Genomic DNA, 20,826 nt, shown 5'->3' with positions numbered 1-20,826 from the left:
GGGCAGAGGGGAGATGGGGGCTGGCGCACTGCAGTTGGGATGTAAAATAAGTTAAAAAAAAAATTAAGAAAAGAAAAGAAAGCAAGCAAACTGAGAAAGTCATGAAGAGGAAGCCAGTAAGCAACACCCCTCCATGGCCTCTGCATCAGCTCCTGCCTCCAGATTCCTGCCTGGTTTGAGTTCCTGTCCTAACTTCCTTTAATAATGAACTGTGATATGGAAGTATAAGCCAGATAAACCTTTTCCTCCTCAAGTCCCTTTGGGCATGGTGTTTCATCACAGCAACAGTAACCCTAACTAAGACACAGAAGGTACTACATGACCACAGCATCCCTGCCCCCACCCCAGCAGGAGTGATGGGAACTAGGGGATGGATGTTTGCTGGAATCTTGATTTACTGGAATGGGGTGGGGAAGCCCAGGAGAATGGGACTGGGCAAAGTGTAAGACTGGCCAGCTTTGTGGAGGCCTTATCTGCGGAGGGTTCCAGGAGCTCCCCCTCGGTGAGAATGGGGCTCAGGATGTAGACACGTGGGGGGCAACTCTCAAACACCCAAACCTGCTAGGAGGAAAGGCTAGAGCAATCGAGCTCCTTTAGAAGCAGACACCCCTGCCCCCATGAAAACCCTCCAGTGGTTAAACAAGCAGGTGCCGGTCGGAGAGAAGGTCATTGCCAGGAGAATGGGCTTCTGCCGTGCAACTTACCAAGAACCAGAATGACACCTGGCGCAACCTGGTGGAAAAGGCCAGGCCTGGGAGAGCGTGCTGGTTAACTTTTATCAACTTCATACAAAGTAGAGTCACCTGGGAGGGGGGACCCTTAATTGAGGAACTGCCTTTATCACCTTGGCCTGTGGGCATCTCTGGGGGGCATTCTCTTGATTGGTGATTAAGATAGGAGGACCCCTTCCACTCTGGGTGATGCCACCCCTGGGCAGGTGGTCCTGAGTTGTATAAGAAAGCAAGCTGAGCAAGCCACAGAGTGTAAGCCTGTAAAGCAGATTCCTCCATGGCCTCTGCTTCAGTTCCTGCCTCTAGGTTCCTGCCTGAGTTCCTGTCCTGACTTCCCTCAGTGATGGACTATGGCATGGAAGTGTGACCCGGATAAACCCTTTCTTCCCCAAGTTTGCTTTGGCCAGTGTTCTTATCACCAACAGAAAGTAACTAATACAGAGAGGAACAAGAGATGGATGTCATAGCCCTGGATCCCCCAGAACTGCAGAACCAGCCTATATCACAACAGGAGCAGGGGTGGGGGCGTAACTGAATGCTGGGGTGCTGCCCAAAGGATAGAGAAGTCGGACAAGGAAGTGCTGATGAGGAAGGACATTAGCATCCTGCAAGAACCCCGGCTTACTGTTAAGATCAACCACGTGAGTCTATTTAAAGAGTAATAGGGATTTATTAAGATACACATTGAGGAAATACACTCAAAAATATAGAACCACCAAGTAAACAGCTGAAATCATCCTCTGTTCTGATCGGGAGCAAATCCACCTGGCAGTCTGATCACACCAGGAAGCAGGAAGAAGAGGCCTTGTGACCCCTCTCCCTTTCCTTTTAAGAGGTCATGTATGACGGCAAGAGGCACCACCTCCTTCATGTTATATAGCCCAAGGTCACGGGCAGAGCAGACACGACCACCGCTTACACCTCACCTGTACCATCCATGCATGCACACTACTGCTGGATATGTGCAAGACATTCTCCCCCGGGGCAGTACAAGAGCGATCGCCTCCTCCCAAGGATTGGCTGCATAGGAAGGAAATTGTTCAGGCACCCACATTCCCCAGAGGGCTTGGAAGTCCCTTCTACTGGGGAGAAGGCTTCCCCAGGGCCCCAAGCAGCAGCAGGGGGTGTTGACAGGGACAACACTCCTGGGGACAGTGAGCTGGAGCCTGTGGAGCAAAGGCAGGTGGCAGTGTCAGATGCAGGTGTGTGCATGAACATAAAGAGCAGCAAGAGCCAGGTGGCAGCTGGTGGCAGCACCTTATTGGCAGAGAGCTGCTTGGGCAGTTACAGGATGTAAAAAAATCCCCAGAGGGGAGAAAGGCAGGCTAGGGCCTGCTTAATTCACACATCAGTGGATTGGTAGAACGTGCTTAGGTGACGGTACCGCTTTCAACCATCAGGTTTGTGTGATGTGGTTAAGGGCTGGGGCCTTCAAGGGGTCACCAGGACTCTTGGCTCCTGTCTGGCGTTAGATGGTGTTGCATTAGATGGAATCACAGGGGAACGTGTCCACCTTCCACCATGTGATTACACAGTGCTCCTTCTCTCCAGAGGGTGCAGCATCGAGTGTATCCAGTGGCCCTCTCAGAAGCAAAGTCAGTCAGATCTCAGAGTTCCCAGTCTCTGGACTCGGCTTGCACGTGGTTTAGAACACCTGCATACACATGTACACAGCAAACACACACACACACACACACACACACACACACACACACACACACATACACACACACACACACACACACACACACACACACACACACACACACACCAGTTTTCTGAAGAAACTCCTACAGCTATTGGTTAGGCCACAAGTGCTTGGAAATGGAGATTCTGGGACTGTTCAAAGTTGAACGTGAAGGCATCACCTGCTGCCACATCCCCTTTGTAGGATGTTTGAGGACCGAGGACCAACAAGGTTCTGGCACAGACCTGTTGGCTCATGCACTGTACTTGACCTGAGAGTCAGAAGTCCAGACCTCTTCCTGAGCCCTGCCTTCTCTCTGTGTCTCCCTGCTTTCATCCAAGCATGTGTGTGAACTGCTTCCCTCTGCAGCCCAGGCTTCCTGCAGCCTCTGGCTGGCATCTCAGTCAGAACCTTTCCAAAATGCTACACATAGACCCACTCTCCACTTTCCAGTAGACGATGTATGAAGACCGGATGCCCAACTGATGACCAGGTCAGGATTCCAATGAGTCCCCTTCCTGTTACCTTTCAGTTCCACCCCTCCTGGTCCAGGATCCTACAAAGGCTGGGCTCTCCGTATTGCATCTTCTTGTCTTTGAGAGACAGAAGTCCACCATCTCCTTGGAGGACTCTCCCTTGGCTCCCTGCCTTAGTCTATTTAGTTTCTGTGGCTATAATGGACTACCCCAGGCTGGGTGATTTGTAAAGGGTAAAGGTTTGTTCAACTCATAGTTCTGCAAGTTAAAGGTCCAGGGCTCTATCAGGTTTTGTCCTTCCTGCTGGTAACAGAATCCTGGGGCAAGGCAGGGCAAGCTAGGAGAGAGTGTGGCTTATATAACGAAGGCACTCTCTGGACAGGCCCTTAATGTGTTAATCCAGGAGTGGTCTGATGCCAAAGACTTCATTCTCAAATAACATGCTGATTAGAGATGATGTGTTCAGCACAAGAAATGTGGGGAACACCCTAGAGCCATAGAAGTTCTCCACCGCATCTGATGAGAGCCAAGGAGGGCATGGCTGATTACAAAGTCTTACCTGGCAGAGCAGGAGTAAGAGATCTGCTCTGTGAGCTCTCTTCTGCCTGCTGAATCTCCATTTCCCCCTCTTCACCCCTTCTCCCCTCTCCAGAGCCAAGAGTCAGAAGGTCATGCCATTGACTCCAAGGAAAAGCATCAGGGTATGGAACCAGATGGTCTCCTCAACTACAGCAGAAAACCACCGAAAGAGGCCATGTCGTAGTTCAATAAAAGACTTTCTTTATGGGTTTCTGGCAAAAAGCAAGGGCATGAGACAGTCTTGGGCCACAGAGCAAAGAATAGCTTTCCTATTCCTCTCAGTACATTAAAATGGGCACCAAGTCAATACTTGTTTAAGAAACAATCAGCCTTAGTACTCCCCCAAACATACTTGGAGGATCTCTGTACCACTACACTATTTTAAAGTCCCTTGTAATGTCACCTGCTAACTTCTCTGCTCCCCTTTCTGATTTGTGGACGATCTGAGGGTAGATGTGATGCTCTGAAACGTGATCCTTCAACCAGACACTAAGCATAAGATGGAAATGGGGCAGGAAGCATCCAGGTCCCTGGTTCCCAATGTGAGCACTCGCAGGGCTGTGCACCTCTGATACCTCCCATATAGACCTACCCCTCCAGGCCTCAAAGGACCTACAGACATCTGGCTAGCTTAAGCCCATCCCAAACTCCATCCCATCTCCCTTCCCTGAGGCTTCCTCTGAAAAATATATTTTAGTAACTTCTAAACAAATCACATCGCCTCTCCCAGTTTTTATTTGTTTAGTTAAATTAATTCTATTTTAATATTTCCATTAGCCATTTAATTTATTCTAAAACCCAACACTGCAAAGTAATAAAACTTCTCAAATATTGACAGACGGTAAGTAAATGTCATCCACATACAACCATCTGTTTTTCCTCCAGATTCCTCAGGATGTAGCATGAGCAGTTGAGGCTGATAAATGGGCCTTCATGAGCCTGTGGCATCTGCTGGGCTTGGATCTAGGTACCAGGGATCAATATGAGGCTCCCACTCCACAGAGTAAGAGGGAAGGGAGGTGAAGGGCTAGCGCACCCATGAGAAAATCTATCCAGCAAACAGAGCCAAAGTTACAGATTTTACAAATGCATAAGTGGAGTGGGCCCCTCATGGAGGGGGTGGTGTCTCAGGAGGCGCTGCACCTCCCTGAAGATCTAGAGGCAGTTAATGATTGCCGAAGCAGGGAGAGACATTTCCTTCAGTGGTGTAGTTGATGGTAAGTGGCCCAGGCATCTGAGGTCGCTCCTGTGGGTAGTCCTGGCTGAACTCTTTGGCTCACCCAAAGAAAAGGACACAAAAGTGAGAGGGACCCTTTTTGAGAACGGGAGAGGATCAGTGGGAGTGAGAAGGACAAGTGGGGGTGAATATGATCAAAATCCAGTCTATGCACATGTGAAAAATGCCATAGTGAAACTCATTACAGTGTATAATTAGTATAGGCTAATAAAAACATTTTAGAATTAATAAGCTGGGCCCAGCTAGATGGCTTAGTTGGTAAAAAGCATTTGTTGTTGAGCCTGAAAACCTGAGTTCAATCCCCCTAGGACCCAAATGGTAGAAGGAGAGAACCAACTCCTGCAAGTTGTCTTTTGACCTCCACGCTGGTACTATTGCATGTAACACACACACACACACACACACACACACACACACACACACACACACATATATATATTTGTGTGTGTGTGTGTGTGTGTGTGTGTGTGTGTGTGTGTGTGTGTAATGAAAAGTTGTTTAACTGGATAAGCTGACTTGAGCTATAAGACCTGTCATTTTTCAGCCACCTGCCCACCAAGTGGCCTCCAGTGTCTCTTGGCCATCTACTCTTCCTACCTACAGCTACCTAGACACCCACAGGGTAAGGATAGGTCAGCTGATAAAGTGCTTGCTGTACCCAAGCATAAGGACCTGAGTTTGATCCTCAGAACCAACATTTAGGGAAAACAAACAAAAACAGGCATGATGGAGCATGCTTGTACTTTTCAGCATTAGAGAGGCAAAAGTGGAGGAAGGACCATTAGGGTTCACTGTCCAGCCAACCTAGCTTAAGCAATATGTTCTAGACCAATGAGAGACCTTGTCTCCATAAAACACACATAATACACTAGGGAGATGGCTAAGTAAGGTCATACAAGCTTGTAGAACTGAGTTCAGGTCTCCAGAACCCAAGTAAAAGTTGGGTATGGTGACACACACACACACATCTGTAACCCTCCCACTGCAAGGACAGAGGCAGGCAGATCTCCAGAGCTTGATGGTAAGCCAGCATAGTGTGGGAGCCCACAACTGACTCAGTTTCCCAGTTTGATTCTGAAGTTTATTCTGAGTCAATAGAGTTCAAGCTTGCTTCCTCCAGGGCTGTGAGAAAGTCCTGATTAGCCCATGGGAAGGAACATACTATCTAGCTAGATGCAGGCTGCTGATGCCAGCCGGAGGTACATTGAGATAGAAAATGAAACTGCCTGCTCCTTGACACAAGGACGGGATAGATAACGGTTGAATGCTTATGCTATGCATTGTTCTACATCTGTCCTTCAAGACTGTATATAAGCTGGCTGTGACATAACCCCAGGACTGTCCAGCACTGACTGGCCGTCCTCTCAACTCTTTTCTGTCTTCTTCATTGTCTCTACAATCTGCATGCCTTTACCCAGAGAGCCAGCTGACTGGTCAGCAGGCTCTGACAGTATAGCCAATCAGTGTGCTGTCGGTGAGAAACCGTATCTAGAGAGATGAGGAAGGGGGATCAGTGAGAAACCCTGTCTAAAGAGACAAGGAAGAGGGTTGGCGAGACGGCTCAGTGAGTAAAGGCACTTACCACCAATCCTGATGACCTGAGTTCTGTCCAGGACCCAGATGATGGAAGGAGAAAACCGATCCCCTCAAGCCTTCCTCTGACCTCCACATGTATGCTGTGGCATGCACACCTACAGAGACACACAAGATAAATAAACAAATAAATTATGTCTTTTTAAAAAAAAAAGGAAAAGATGAGGTTGAGAGCAATTGAGGAAGACGCTCAACATCAACCTCTACCTCTATATGCTTGTGCACATATGTGCACACATACACACATGCACACACACAGATACTATATTCTACTCCATACATGCACTCATGCACGCGCACACACATACACAGATTGTACCCTCAAACTGTAGACCAAAATAAACCCTTTATTCCTCAACTTGCTTGGTGAGATATTTCATCACAACAATAAGAACAGAAATTAATTGTGATTGTTAATATTGATTATCAACTTGAAGGAATCACCTAGAAGACAAGCCTTCGGGCACACCTGTTAGGGATTATCTTGACTAGTTGAGTACCAGCATTCATCTCTCTCTGAATCCTCACTCTGGATATAATAATGACCAGCCAACTCAAGCTCCTGCTGCCTTGACCTCATCAATATGTACACTGTACCCTTGAACTAGAAAATATATTTTTAAATGATGAAGAAATTTGCCATCCCTCAGGGAAAAAAAGTCTCCTTGCAACAGATAGAAACAATTACAGTAAACCACAACCAATCAGAGGAGATGGAGGAAAGTATGATGGAGGACAGCCATGCACTGTGGGAGAGATGGGAAAGCTGATAGCTGCATGGCATTCTGGTCAATGTCCATTTGATCTATATACGAGTCAGGCCCTGAGTCCAGCCAGACCATTGTCATGATACCTAGGTAAGGTGGGCCACCAAGGACCAGTCTCTCATCAAGGACCACTGCTCCATACATAGGCAGGGACAGAGGAGTGAGGATAAATCATGAAGAGGCCAGAGGTACAGGCTTTGCCATCACCAGACCAGGGTTCAACTCCAAGGCTTGTTTATTTTTGAGGATTTTTATATGTAGAACTCCTGCTAGGAGGAAGTGAGACCCAGTGTTTGCAAATGAGATGCCTAGATAACACTCCAGCTCCTAGTCACTGAGGTTTTCACAATCTACTGTACCTGCTCAATGGACACGCAGCTTCCTGTGTGAGGATGTTCCAATTTTAAAGAGGTGAAAAAAGCCACTAGTCTAAGCCCATCAAGCTGGCAAGGGACATCAAGCTCAGAAAGCAGGTCATCCGACTTCAATGACCTTGTTCCTAGTCTCACCCTATCTGCTTCAGCAGGGTAAGCTTGTCCACTCCGAATCTCTGCCAGGAGAGAGGTGTGAGGTCATTTTCAATATTTCAATAGCCAGCCTCTGAGAGTCTGAGATATTCTGCCCCAAACTGCAACAGTGCGGACTAGAAACCATGAGGCAGCAGAGGTGTAGGCCAGTCTGAAAAGGAGGCCCTTACCCACTGAGAGTCATTCTCAACCCCTTGACCTCCCAAATGTCTCATTGTTTACAACCACCTTCTACCAGCCAATCCCTGGGATCTCGCTTCTGCCACCCCTGGCCTTACATGTCACCTTGGAGGGTGACCCAGGTTCTCCACCCTCCTTCTGAGGTCAAGAACGGTATTTTTGCAAGAGACCATTTCAGAGGCTCCCGCAGGCTCCAGGGAAGTGGGAGGAAACCTCAAACCAATGCCCCAGAGCAGGGACAAGTCAGTGTCCCCCATCAATCCTCCTATACAGCATGGCATGCTCTGGCAGGGTTTACGGAATGGGAGGGACACAGGACAATAGTTGCCTTTCCCCAGCTCCCCAGCAGCCTGTTCCCACGGTGGGCTCCAGCAGAGCCTCTGGCATGATGGGAAAGGTCAGCTCCCAGGAGTCAGACTGTATTCCTGCCATGGTCACCTCAGACCAGGGCTTCCCCACATCCTCCCTTGCTGACTTCTCTGCGGCACTCTCCGTAGTCCCTGCAAGAAGTGTACTGCTTTTCAAATCAGAAAAAGAAGGAAAGAAAACAATTAGGTAACTTTGCTATGTCTCGTTTGTCCTTAAGGACAGCTCAAGCTGCTCCCACCAACCTTCAGGGAGCATTACTGGAGTTGTTGGGGTCAGAATCTAGGCCCTGGCTGCCCGAACAAGCTAAGCTTGGTAACTTTCCTCACTATGCTAAAAATAACAGTGGTAAGTAGAAAAGGATGTATTTGATGAATATGGCCACATTGGGAAGAACAAAGATGCCCAGCTATGCCCCACCCCTACTCCTAAGGTTCATCTTCAGGATTTGACAGAAGGTCCTGGCTTCAGTAGAGAGCAATGGCATGTAAAACAAAGCAGTGCTAGTCAAGGTGAGGGGCCACCCGCCAATAGTGTCTTAGTTGTCCTGCCAAGCGATCTGACAAGCTGTCAGGACTGTGTGAAATCTCCTTCCAGGAAGCAAGTATTGCATCATTATAGTCCACCCCCGCAACCCCGCACCCCACTCCACCCCCTCTCCCCCAGCTGGCACCGGGACCCTAGTCTTGCCCTCCCAGCATGAGATTCCTGGGAAAATTCCAGTTTCCTGGGGTCCATGTCTCAATAGTCTGAGAGCCAAAGAGAGGGGCACAGCGTCCCTTTGGAAGCTCTTCCTTCCTGCTGGGTTGGCTGCAGAACTTGAGTAGGTCTGATTTTCCAGGGAACCGACACGAAAAGCCCTCGCACTGACTGCGAGTGCAAAACTGAACACAGCACACTCCCCAGAGAGACCTAAAGTTGCACCCCCGTCATAGTCCTGCAATTACCCTACAGGCCGGTTGCACTAACTGAGCTTCAGTTCCACATGCTACCTGTCCCTTACCCCCACCCTCCCACCCCACCCCACTCTCCCACCCTACTCTCCCACCCCATCCCTCCCCCTGTGAGGGGCCTGGGCCTGGCTTAGCAGGCTTAGCAGTGTTAGTGTCTCCATGCACAAGGAAATCTGGGAGGTAGAAAAAACCAAAAGGCCTGAGAAGATGGGAGCGTGGGTCTTTCCCATCTCGATTACCTTAGCTTCTATGTACTGTCTGACCATTGCACGGGAACTCTCTCTCTCTCGCCTCTGGAGACTGTGACTACAGCTCAGTCGGTACAGTACTTACCTAGCATGTACAGAGCTCTGGATTCTATCCCCAGCACCACATAAACCAGGCATGACAGTGGATGCCTGTGATTCCAGCATTGGGTGGTAGGAGGAGAAGGGTTAGAAATTCGAGGCCTCCACCGGGTTCGAGGCTAGTCTTCGCTACATGAGATTACAAGAACAGGTGTGAGTCCAGAGGGCAAATGCTGATGTTTCCAGGTTCTTGTGCCTCTTTACAATGAATTGTACAGAAACATGTGGGTAGTCAGAGGAAAGCAGATAGTCTATTACTATGGGGAATTTAATACAGAGGCACCTGGCTCAAAGAGGGCAAGAGAGAGAGAAGGCCTAGGGTAAGATCATCCCCAGTGACCTTTTATGAGTAATTAACGTAGTACCCATCTCTCTTAAGTTTGAACAGCTCAGGCTTTTCCGAGCATGCTCTCTTGGCTGAATGAAGCTCCACTGGGCTAAGGGCAGCCAAACTTTCTTGCTGTCACCTTTTGTATGTCAAACTCTGGAACTTCCTCCTTCACAGGTTCCCCACTTCAGTGAGGCTCCGTGTATGTGTGTGTGTGTGTGTGTGTGTGTGTGTGTGTGTGTGTGTCCCCTCTTAGCATGTGAAACTTGGAAAATCTGTCCAGTCAGCCCCCCTAGGCTGCCTTTCACAGATTCTCTGCAGGCTCTACCCCACAACAGACAGGGGCTCAGCCTGAAGGCTAGGAAAATCAAAGGCACTGCTCAGCTTTAAGCAACCTACTTAAATGCAAGAAAAATACGCCATTTCTAGGTTTAGGTCACTGAGGATAGAGGAGAGCATGGAACAGTGTATTGAGAAAGATTCTGAGGCTGCCTCTCAGTTCAGACTAAAAGTACTCTGTAGTGGATTAGTGATGCCTGCAAGGGGCACAGAAGTTTCTCTGAGGGTATGAGTGTCAAGAAGCTGTCAACCTTGCTGCGCCATGTCAGATACAGGGGGTGGGTTAGGGTAGTGAGGGCCACAGAGCTATGTTGCCAGCCTGGGAGCAATTTGTGAATCATCATTTGGGGAGGTGGATATAAGTGTCAATTTTCAGACTGTAGCAGTCATTCCTAGGAAGATGTTTGATCTTGTTTCAAACTATTTCCCCACTCTTGCCTGCCTTGTTTAAAAGTTTTACTATACTTATTATTAGTATTGTGTGTGTGTGTGTGTGTGTGTGTGCATATGATGTGTGTGTGTGAGTGGGGCATGCCTGTGCCACAGTGCACATGTGAAGGCCAAGTGATGGCATTGGGGAGTTAGTTCTCTCCCTCCACCATGGATTCTGAGGATCATCAGGTCATCACCCTTGAGCGGCAAGCGCTTTATCTTCTGAGCTGTCCAGCTGGCCCCTTGCCTGGCTTTTCCACAGCCCAGTGAGGAAATCTGGAAAACCTGTCATTCTATCCACCCTGCAGATGAGAAAATTATATTTCCACTTATTCAAATAAATCAGCTCTCGCCAAGGAAAACATATAAATGTGTGGCCTCATATCAAAAAAGCTGACTTTCTGGGCTGGGAAGATGGCTCAGCTGACAAAGCTACACAACTTGAAGACCTGAGTTCAAATTCCCAGAACCCATAGAGAGCCAGATGCAGTAGGGTTAGCATTCGGGCGTTTCCAGCAATCTGCCCTCCGGGACTGAACTACAGCAGGACATGTCATTGTTATTGTCAGCAGCAGCAGCAGCAGCAGCCAAGATTTGACACTGCCACACTGCTGTTTGGAGTCCTGCACTTTCCCTGTGCACATGCATGTGCCATATCCCCTTCTCTGCCTGCTCTTTTCCTTCTGCTCTCGCTCAGAGGCCGCCTCCGCACCCATCCCCAGAAACCTCTCATGTGGGATCTATTGCACGGCGTGACTTTGTGGAGTTCATTGGCTCCAACCCATCAACACACCTTCTGCCGTTAAATCATTACCAGTGATACCTATAATCCCAGTGAATCGAGGGAAAAGGTAGGCAAACAGGAGACTCTTCAGAATCTGGTGTACCAGCTACCCTGGTAGATGCCATGGCTAACCAGGGACTCTAAGACCAGACATGGCCAACAGGATAGCTTAGTGGACAAAAGAGCTTGCTGAGCAAACCTGACAGCCTGAATTGGATCCCAGAAACCCATATAAAGGTGGAAGGAAAGAACCACCTCCACAAACACGTCCTCTGCACTCTCTGTCAGAGAGAGAGAGAGAGAGAGAGACCCTGCCACAAACAAGATGGAATACAAGAACCAGCATGCAAGACTGTCTTCTGTCCACACCCACAGGCCCAAACACACATCACACACACAAAGATTAAAAATAATAATAATGAAAGCCATCATCATCACCATCTGACTTTGTATTCATGCAAAACCCAGCGAAAAGGCTCTAGTTTGTGGCTTTCCTGGGGTTTCAAGATCTTAGTACATGCGCCATTTTGTGGTGCCACCACCTTCAAGGGTGTAAGAAGTCAGTCGGTGGAGGAAATTCCAAGAATAGACTCAACTGGACCTCAAAACCACGAGACAAACTTTTATTATTCAGAGAGGTTGGGGCCCCCCAAACGCTGGAAGTCACTGTCTGCGGGTACGGGAGAACAAGGTGCGCGTCTGAAAATCTGTTTGTTTGTGGCTCCGATTTTGCCAGGTTCAGAAATTATCTTTCTAAGCTGCTGGTAGGAGAGAAGTCGGAATACTTGTTTGGGAGACCTCCAGTGCCTATGACGGGGTTGTCTGCTTTATGGGATTCCATGGGTGGGAAGGTTCTTCGAAGGCCTGCACGGGTTTTGTTTTTGTTGGGAGGGGGAGAAGAGGAGGGTACTTTAAAGGGTTCTCAGGGATCTTCTGGAATGTGAATGCCAGTGAATTCTAAAGCCAAAAAGGATGTTCACCTTCGCCCGAAGATGGACCCCTGGTTCTGTCCACATCCGGTTAGCCAAAGCCCAGCCACATGGCTCCTGCTTTACTGCAAGGGAGGCTGGGAAATGTAGTCCAAGAGTACCTGGGCCGCATAGCTACCTGGATGGGTGGGGATTTCTTTGCATTTCTTGCTGCTGTCCGCGCACAGCCATCCCTCCACCCCATTCCCCTCCACTGGCGTTGCCACGCACAGCCTCCTGTCCCTGTTTCTGGGCCAGGGGCTACACCGAGAGTGTTCCAATCAAGCCTCTCCCCCCACAGATATGGATGCTTGACCAATTACATACCAGAGAACTCTTTAGAAACAGAAGACACTTCCGTTCACCTCAAAAGAAATTGCACAGAGAGAGATGGCAACCGCATTCAGATTATGGGAAAGGCAATTGGCAAAGTTCCCGGAACCTGAGCATGTTCTTGCAAAGAGATGCTTGGCGGAATTCTCTTCCTCACTGCAAAGCGGTGCACCAGCTTCCAGAAGGCCTGACTTAATTACAATATAGTTAAATGTTAAAGTCTTAGCCACTCAAGAACCACAACAGTTGCTTAATTACAGGGCCTCTGGGGGCGGGGGGGGGGGGGGGGGGGCAGACAATTGGTGTTAAAAAGAATAGTTACTACACACAGCACCTTTTTCGCAAGGAGGCCCTGGTTCCTCCCAAACATTAATTAAGTTCCCCTCAGGAGGTCCCAGGCATGGGGTCTTTGATGACTGACAAAATTAGGAATCTGGGGGCTAGAAGGATGGATCAGCAGTTAACGTTACAGAGAAACATTGGTCAAGAGAATACAGTCTCTGGCCTGGGTAGAGACCTACCATTCCAGCTGGGCTGGTTCAATCATGTGGCCCAGAGACCACTCCAGGAAAGCTGGCTCACCTTAAGCCATCCTGCTAAACAGAAAGGTGGAATGATTAGTCCTTTAATGAGATGCTGTACTTCTCCTTCCCAGAATCCCGGCTCTTAGCATGGTAGCTTACCAGGACGTAACTGAGTAGCTTCAGAAGTCTGCCTGATTTCTGAATTCAGAAAAGTGTAACTTCTCCTTTTCGTCCTTCCTGAGCATGCTTTCCTTAATTCTTTGGGTTTCCCCAACATTTGGGGCTCACTCTGAAGTCTCCCTCCCTGCCATGTGGCCGCTTGTCCACCATATATGCCTGGCCTCCGTGCAGCTTAAATGACACTTTAAAATATACAGACTAGCCAGGCGGTGGTGGCGCACACCTTTAATCCCAGCACTCGGGAGGCAGAGCCAGGCGGATCTCTGTGAGTTCGAGGCCAGCCTGGGCTATCAAGTGAGTTCCAGGAAAAGGTGCAAAGCTACACAGAGAAACCCTGTCTCGAAAAACAAAAAAAAAAAAATACAGACTGGACCGGTGGTGGTGGCTCACGCCTTTAACCTCAGCACGTGGAAGGCAGAGGCAGGCAGATTTCTGTGAGTTTGAGGCCAGCCTGAGACAGCCCATTACACAGAGAAACCCTGTCTTTCAAAAACAGAAAAACAGAAAGAAGGAAGGATAGAAAGAAAGGAAGGAAGGAAGGAAGAAAGAAAGAAAGAAAGAAAGAAAGAAAGAAAGAAAGAAAGAAAGAAAGAAAGAATAGTTATCGTCCAAAATATAAAGATTGTCTCCATTCATCTCCTTCAGGCAACTGCTGAAGTGTACAGTTTGCCTGCCTTAGGATTTGGGGCTTTTTAAAAACTAATAAAACTACCTTCAAGCTTCCATTTGAATCCATTCTTAAATTGTTTTATTAACAGCACTGAAAACTCCGTCTGGACCCATGAAGGGTCGGACACCAATGTTCCTGTAACACTAAGAGTGCTTAACGCTTTCACAGTTTGGTTCTCAGTACCCACACAGTGGATCAGAACCCTCTGTAACTCCAGTTCCGAGGATCTGATGCCCTCTTCTGGCCTCCACCAGTACCAGGCATGCACGGGGTGCCCAGATATACCTGCAGGCAAAATACACATACACTTAAAAATAAAAATAAATAAATAGTTTTTTATTATTATTAGGAATCTTTGTCAGAAATAAAATATGGCTCAGCCTGGGGGAAGGGATGGTGGGGGTAATGGGCTTTTTTGTTTGTTTGTTTGTTTTGTTTTGTTTTTTGTTGTTTTTTGTTTTTGTTTTTGTTTTTTGAGACAGGGTTTCTCTGTAGCTTTGGAGCCTGTCCTGGACTAGCTCTGTAGACCAGGCTGGTCTTGAACTCACAGAGATCCTCCTGCCTCTGCCTCCCAAGTGCTGGGATTACAGGCATGCGCCACCACCACCCTGCGGGTAATAGGCTTTTAAGTCCAGGCTGCGAAGAAGAGAAAGAAGGCTTAGGCAGCTGCCTCAGCTCCAGGTGCCTCCAGAAGTTTCTCAGGATGGGCAGTGGTGGCATACACCTTTAATCCCAGCACTCAGGAGGCAGAGGCAGGAGGATCTCTGTGAGTTCAAGGCCAGCCTGTCTACACAGCAAGGATAGACAGGGCTGTTACACAGAGAAACCCTGTCTTGAAAAAGCAAAAACAGCAATAACAAAAGAGATGTCTCAGAATGAATACACAGAAAGCTCCCAGGGCAAGGTGTCTGCCCAGGAAAGCTTGGACACAGGACCAGGGAACACTGCTCTAAGCAGGAAGTGGACTAACTATTGTAATTTTTTTAAATTTATTTATTTATTATGTATACAGTGTTCTGGCATGTATGCCTACACACCAGAAGAGGGCACCAGATCTCATCCTAGATGGTTGTGAGCCACCATGTGGTTGCTGGGAATTGAACTCAGGGCCTCTGGAACAGCAGCCAATGCTCTTAACCTCTGAGCCATCTCTCCAGCCCTGTATTGTAGTATTTTTAATGTAAGATGTCCTTCCATAGGCTCATTTTCTGAGGAAGAGGTCCCCAGCTGGTGGTGCATTTTTGGGAAAGGTAGTAAGAAGGACTCTCCAAGAGGAGGAACCTCACTAAAGGGAGTGGGTGTGAGCATCCACACTTCCTGTTTGCTCCCTGCTTCCTGAGGTCAGACACAATGTGACTGGCCTCCCTCCCGTTCCTGTTGCCTTCCCTGCCCTGTCTGCTGCCATGTCTGCCCTGCCATGATGGACTGTCTAGTCCTGGAACTGTGAAAAAAATTAACCTTTCTCCCAACAAAAGTTGCTCGTCTGTCATTTTATCACAGCAATTGAGAAGACCAAGCAGATGCCATAACAGGCTCCTCAGTCTTCTGTCAGAGACCAGGCCTCAATTTCAGTTTCCTGAGACTGGACAAGGAGTTTCTAAAAGAGCCATGAACAAAGGACAATCAGTCTCTAACACCCCGACAGCAAGGACAAGGAGGCCTGGTACTGTCAAACCAGGCCTAAGCCTCCACAACAGCTCAAGGTAATAACCAAATAAGGACAAAGCCTGGGACTTGTCCAGGTCTGCCCCCAAAAGGAAAAGCTGTAGCCTTACCAGGCCCTGACTAGCCCTAGCCAATTAGAACATGCTAACATGATGGCCTCTCACATAAGCCAATCATAGCTGAGATGACCTAATTGCCCTAGGAACTCCCCTCAGCTGTGCTTAAAAGGAGCCTTCGAGATCCCCTTGGGGTTGTTGCCATTTTGCCTTTGTGTAGGATAGTCGGCCCCAGCATGCTGGTATCTTTCTTGAGATAATAAATGCCCTTGGGGATTGCATATGTGGATGGTGGTCTTTCGTGGGACTTCTCCAGGACCCTAACACAATGAATAAGTAACTAAGGCACTGAGGAACCCAAATCTGGGGGGAGAATCTAACAGGCAAACACAGTAGGATGTAAATTTGGGGTGGGAGGTTGTTGGCAAAGACAAAGATGACAGGATGCCCCTGGCCTCAGAGAGGAAGAGGCAGGTCTCCATTACAAAAAGAAAAGAAGTGAGGGCTGGAGAGGTGGCTCAGTGGTTAGGAGCACTGGCTGCTCTTCCAGAGGTCCTGAGTTCAATTCCCAGCACCCACATGGTGGCTCACAACCATTCGTAATGAGATCTAGTACCCTCTTCTGGCCTGCAGGCATATATACAGGCAGAACATTGTATACATAATAAGTAAATAAATCTTTTTTTAAAAAGAGTGTTCCAGGGGTCACATCTGTAAAGCACATTCCAAACAGCCCAGCCAACTCAAAAGTTTTAGGAAAACACTCTCTCTGAAGGATTTCTTAGAAGTACCTTCTATACCGGTGGTTCTCAACTATCCTAATGCTAAAACCCCTTAATACATTTCTTCATGTTGTGGTGACCCCCCTCAACCATAAAACTATTTTCATTGCTATTTCTTAACTGTAATTTTGCTACTGTTATGAATCATAATTTAAATATCTGTGTATTCCGATCATCTTAGGTGATCCCTATGAAAGGGTTGTTCAACCCTCCCACGAAGGGATCGAGACCCACAGGTTGAGAACAGCTGTTCTATACAGATGTCCCCACACAAGGGCACCCCCAGTGCCTCCCTCTGCACAGATCAGTGGTATCCACACCATCCAGAGAACATGGATAAGGATGGCCAACCAGAAGATGAAACGTGCCTGTACAATGGAATATTTTTTAGCCATACACAATAATTAAGTTGTGTCCGTTATAGGACAATGGATGCCACTGGAGACAAGCATACTAAGAGAATAAAGGCACTCTCAGAAAGATGTCATGGGTTTACTCATATGTGGCTCCTAGACTTCATATAGATACACAAAATAATATGTGTATAGATTACACAAAAGTAGAAGTAAAACTATCTAGGGAGATAAAAAGAGACTAAAGGGAGGAGAGGGCAGAGTGGAGAGCATGGGGGCATAGGGTTCAACATACATTGTGAATATACACAATGAGGAATAAAAATAACTATAATGTACAGAATAAGGTCAAGGAACACCTCCCTACTTCCCTCATACCCCGTGTCACTGCAAAGGGGGCCCATAGGATGAGGGACACGGGACCAGCTGAAGAGAGAAGAGCCTATCCACACCAAGACAGTGGACACAGGCATGCTGAGAGGGGCAGCAGCCGCCAACCCTGTACTGAAGCTCCCAGAAAGCCCCAGGGATACTGATGAAACCACAGAATGAGATCCTCTTAAGCGGAAGTCTAACTCAGTGATGAGCACTTGCCCAACATATATACGACTCTGGGTTCATCTCCAACACTGAAAGGGGAAAAAATTGAAAATGACTTCTTCTAGGATTACTACACAAGAGCACCAGATGAGCGCTGAAATATTCATGTTTTACCACCTTGTGGCTAACATCTGTGAACTAAAGATTCCACAAGGCTAGCTAACTAATTAGAAACTCTTGGTTGGGAAGAGTTGGAATGTTGTAACTCCAGAGTCAAATTATCTTGGGCTATCTTTATCCTCTCTAATGCTGTTTGTTGCCCATCTCAGTGTTTTCCATGACATCCTTGTGACTCTCATGTGAAACCTTTTGGGATGTGTTACTCAACAGACCTGACTTCCATCAACCCAAAAACTAATATAATATCTGATACCTACAGGATTTCTCCCACTTTGCTGTAATTTACCAACTGATGACCATACCAACATATTTCAAACTTTTGATTTATTTCTTTTTTATTTATTTCCATTTGTTCTGAAATGATACAAACTGCATGAGCCAAGCTGAGAAGATGGTTTTATCCTTAAAATGCTTGGCATCCTGATGAACAAGCCTACCCTCATCTTAGGCTTGAAAGCCAACTTATAGTAAAGACAAACTAAGTTCATTCCTGTTTATGATTAAACCTCTGTCTCTCAAGGATTGGGATATGCCCCACCTGTAACCACAAATGATTCTGTTCTGCCTGTTCCAGGAAATGGCAACCATGTCTTTGATTCAAAAAGTTGTAATGAAGCCGGGCGGTGGTGGCGCACGCCTTTAATCCCAGCACTCGGGAGGCAGAGCCAGGCGGATCTCTGTGAGTTCGAGGCCAGCCTGGGCTACCAAGTGAGTTCCAGGAAAGGCGCAAAGCTACACAGAGAAACCCTGTCTCGAAAAACCAAAAAAAAAAGTTGTAATGATCACCTTGCAACCCTACTTTTGTTTCAAAAGGTTGTTGTGACTACCTTGTTGTGACCACCTTGCAATCATGTCTTTATTTCAGGAGGTCTTTATAACTAACTTGTTGTGCTTATGTTCTTCTCCTGTAACCATGCCTATTTTGCCTGCCAAACCCCCCATTTGGAAACCCCCTACCCCTAAGCTATAAAAACCTTGTCATCCTCATGTCCAAGGCCAACCTCTTGAATCCCACCTTTGGGGGAAGCAGCCCATGTACACAATTTTAAAAGCCTGCTTTAATTAATTTGGTCATGATGATTTGGGTCAGTGGTCTTTCTCCTGGAATCTTTGGGATTAACAATCCCAAACTTTGTGGTATGTGGTTGACAAATCTGTGATCTCGGCACTGGGGAAGCAGAGACAGGTAGATCTCTGGACTTGAGGGCCAGCCAACCAAGCCAAACCAGTGGGTTCCAGGTTCAAGGAGAGACCCTAATCTCAGAAAACTAAAAAAGAGTCTAATTGAGAAAGACACCTAACATCAACCTCTGGCCTCCATGTGGACTTGCACACACTCTGGCATGTATATATACATACACACATGAACACACACATGTGCTTCCCCATGAAAAAACTTCATGACACTGTTACCATGTTAGAGCACAGCATTTGGGGTAGTCTAATTCCGTATTCCCCAGCCACCGTCACTCAAATACGGCTCCACAATAAACTCTTATTCTTTTTGAGGTGAGAGTTGTGTTCTTGCACACACACACACTTTATCTTTGCTAACACACAGGTGTGACTGTTGGTGTTAATGTGGCAGCGCAATGTTATTCATTAAGCGGTGCTGTTACCATTCGAGAAAGGCCATGAGGCACGACAAAACCCACTCTCAGAGTTTTATTAGAAGGGAGGGACAGGAAAGATCATGACCAGACCTGTGGAAGACACATGGGGGTGGGGGGAGAAGAAGTGGGAGGAGTCTGTGTCCAGCTTCTTAAGGATTCCCCTGCACATGTGCATGTGGAAGTTATGCCATGCATGTGCATAGATTGCATGATCACTCTGTGCGAAAATTACATAATCACACAGTGCACGGATTACGTAGGACGTGAGACCCCTTGCTTGGCTACTGAACTGCACATGTGCAGTCATGCAGCTGTGGGAGTGGCCAGGAATTCCAACAGTGACCGTACTATAAATTTAAGGCTACGGTAAAATAGAGCCTTCTCATTTTTTCTTTCTTTCTTTTTCTTTTTCTTTTTATTTATTTCAATACAATGTCCCACACATCCTTTGAAATATTTCGTATGATATTTTGTTCCACGAATCAAGTAGTATCAGTTAGGTTTGCATGGGGCAGGTTGTCCAAGGGGAGACTGAGGTGGATTCCTAAGGACGATGGCATTTAGTAGATGAGCTATTAATGGACAGACAGAGGGACAATGGCATGGCAGGGACCCCACAGAGAGTTCAGGCTCCAGCGTTAGAGAGAGAGAGTACAGCAGGGGTTCTGAGAAGAACCAGAGCCCATGTAGCAGAAGAGGGAAGCCTCTGCTTATACTAACTTTGAGGGTGAGGGGAGGGTCACATCAAGAGCCTGCATCCAGTTTCTCTGATTCCCAGGCAGTCCGGGAGGGAGAGTAGGGGGTGGGGCTGGGGGAGGGGTAGAAGACTGTTTATGGCACCAGCGGTGCCAATGCTTTAACATTAGTTTGATGTGAGCTCCTGTCCCAGGTGAGAAATCCTGTCTGCAATGTCTGTGAGAGGGACAGTTGTAGCGGAAGCTAGTAGACTCTAACAGTTAGTTCTTACACCAGTTTTGTGGACATGTGTGAGCTCTCCTTTCGCCCCTGATCGCTGGAAAGGGTAGGTTGAAGGGTGCCCTGCCTCTAACAGAGGCTGAAGGGGTAGGCTGGGACCTCGCTAGCAGGGTGCGATAGATTTTGTGTGACATTTTTGGCAGACCTGGCTAGGCTGGGTTTGGAGCCTGTACCGTGCAACTTTGCCAAGTTCTAACTTCCACCCAGAGCTGGGCCAGGAAAGCGTGAAAACACGCTTGGAATTCCAAAAATGTGCCCTGTCTGGGGCCTCTGCTTGCCTTTCCCCAGACCCTCAGGGAATCATAGACAGGGTCTGGGACCTCCCACTATCTGTGGACAAAGAAAGAAAAACTCCGTTCCTCTCCCACAAGCAGGAGGAATGCTACAGACATGCTAGAGATGTAAGCACTCACACCCCCACTCTCAGTTCAGCCAGTAGACATCCTCTGCACCCCCAGAGCTGTGCCTCAGTGTGCCTCAGTGGACCTGCTCTAAGTCAGAAGTCTGGACTCTTCACCCTGATAATGCATCCCAGGAATAGAATTCTGAGATCTTTATAGGAAGGTCCAAAGCACTCAAGGCACAGAGGAGAACAGTGGACAGGGGACAGGACACTGTAGGCAGGGGACAGCCTTCAGGGGAACATCACACCCGGTTGTGT

General features: G+C 47.7%; 1 long non-coding RNA gene across 1 annotated transcript in view; it reads right to left on the bottom strand.

Annotated features, from left to right (window-relative positions):
• Positions 1–20,826, bottom strand: part of LOC128114853 (uncharacterized) — an 87,855-nt gene that overhangs the window by 12,827 nt on the left and 54,202 nt on the right. The window contains exon 2 of the long non-coding RNA XR_008219919.1: positions 6,293–6,401. This is a non-coding gene — a long non-coding RNA (uncharacterized LOC128114853). The remainder of the gene's footprint in view (positions 1–6,292; positions 6,402–20,826) is intronic.

Source organism: Peromyscus californicus, unplaced genomic scaffold (genome assembly GCF_007827085.1).
Source record: "Peromyscus californicus insignis strain IS unplaced genomic scaffold, ASM782708v3 Scaffold_19__1_contigs__length_69161282, whole genome shotgun sequence".
Taxonomy (NCBI): Eukaryota; Metazoa; Chordata; class Mammalia; order Rodentia; family Cricetidae; genus Peromyscus; species Peromyscus californicus.
This window is presented reverse-complemented; position numbering and strand designations above follow the sequence as displayed.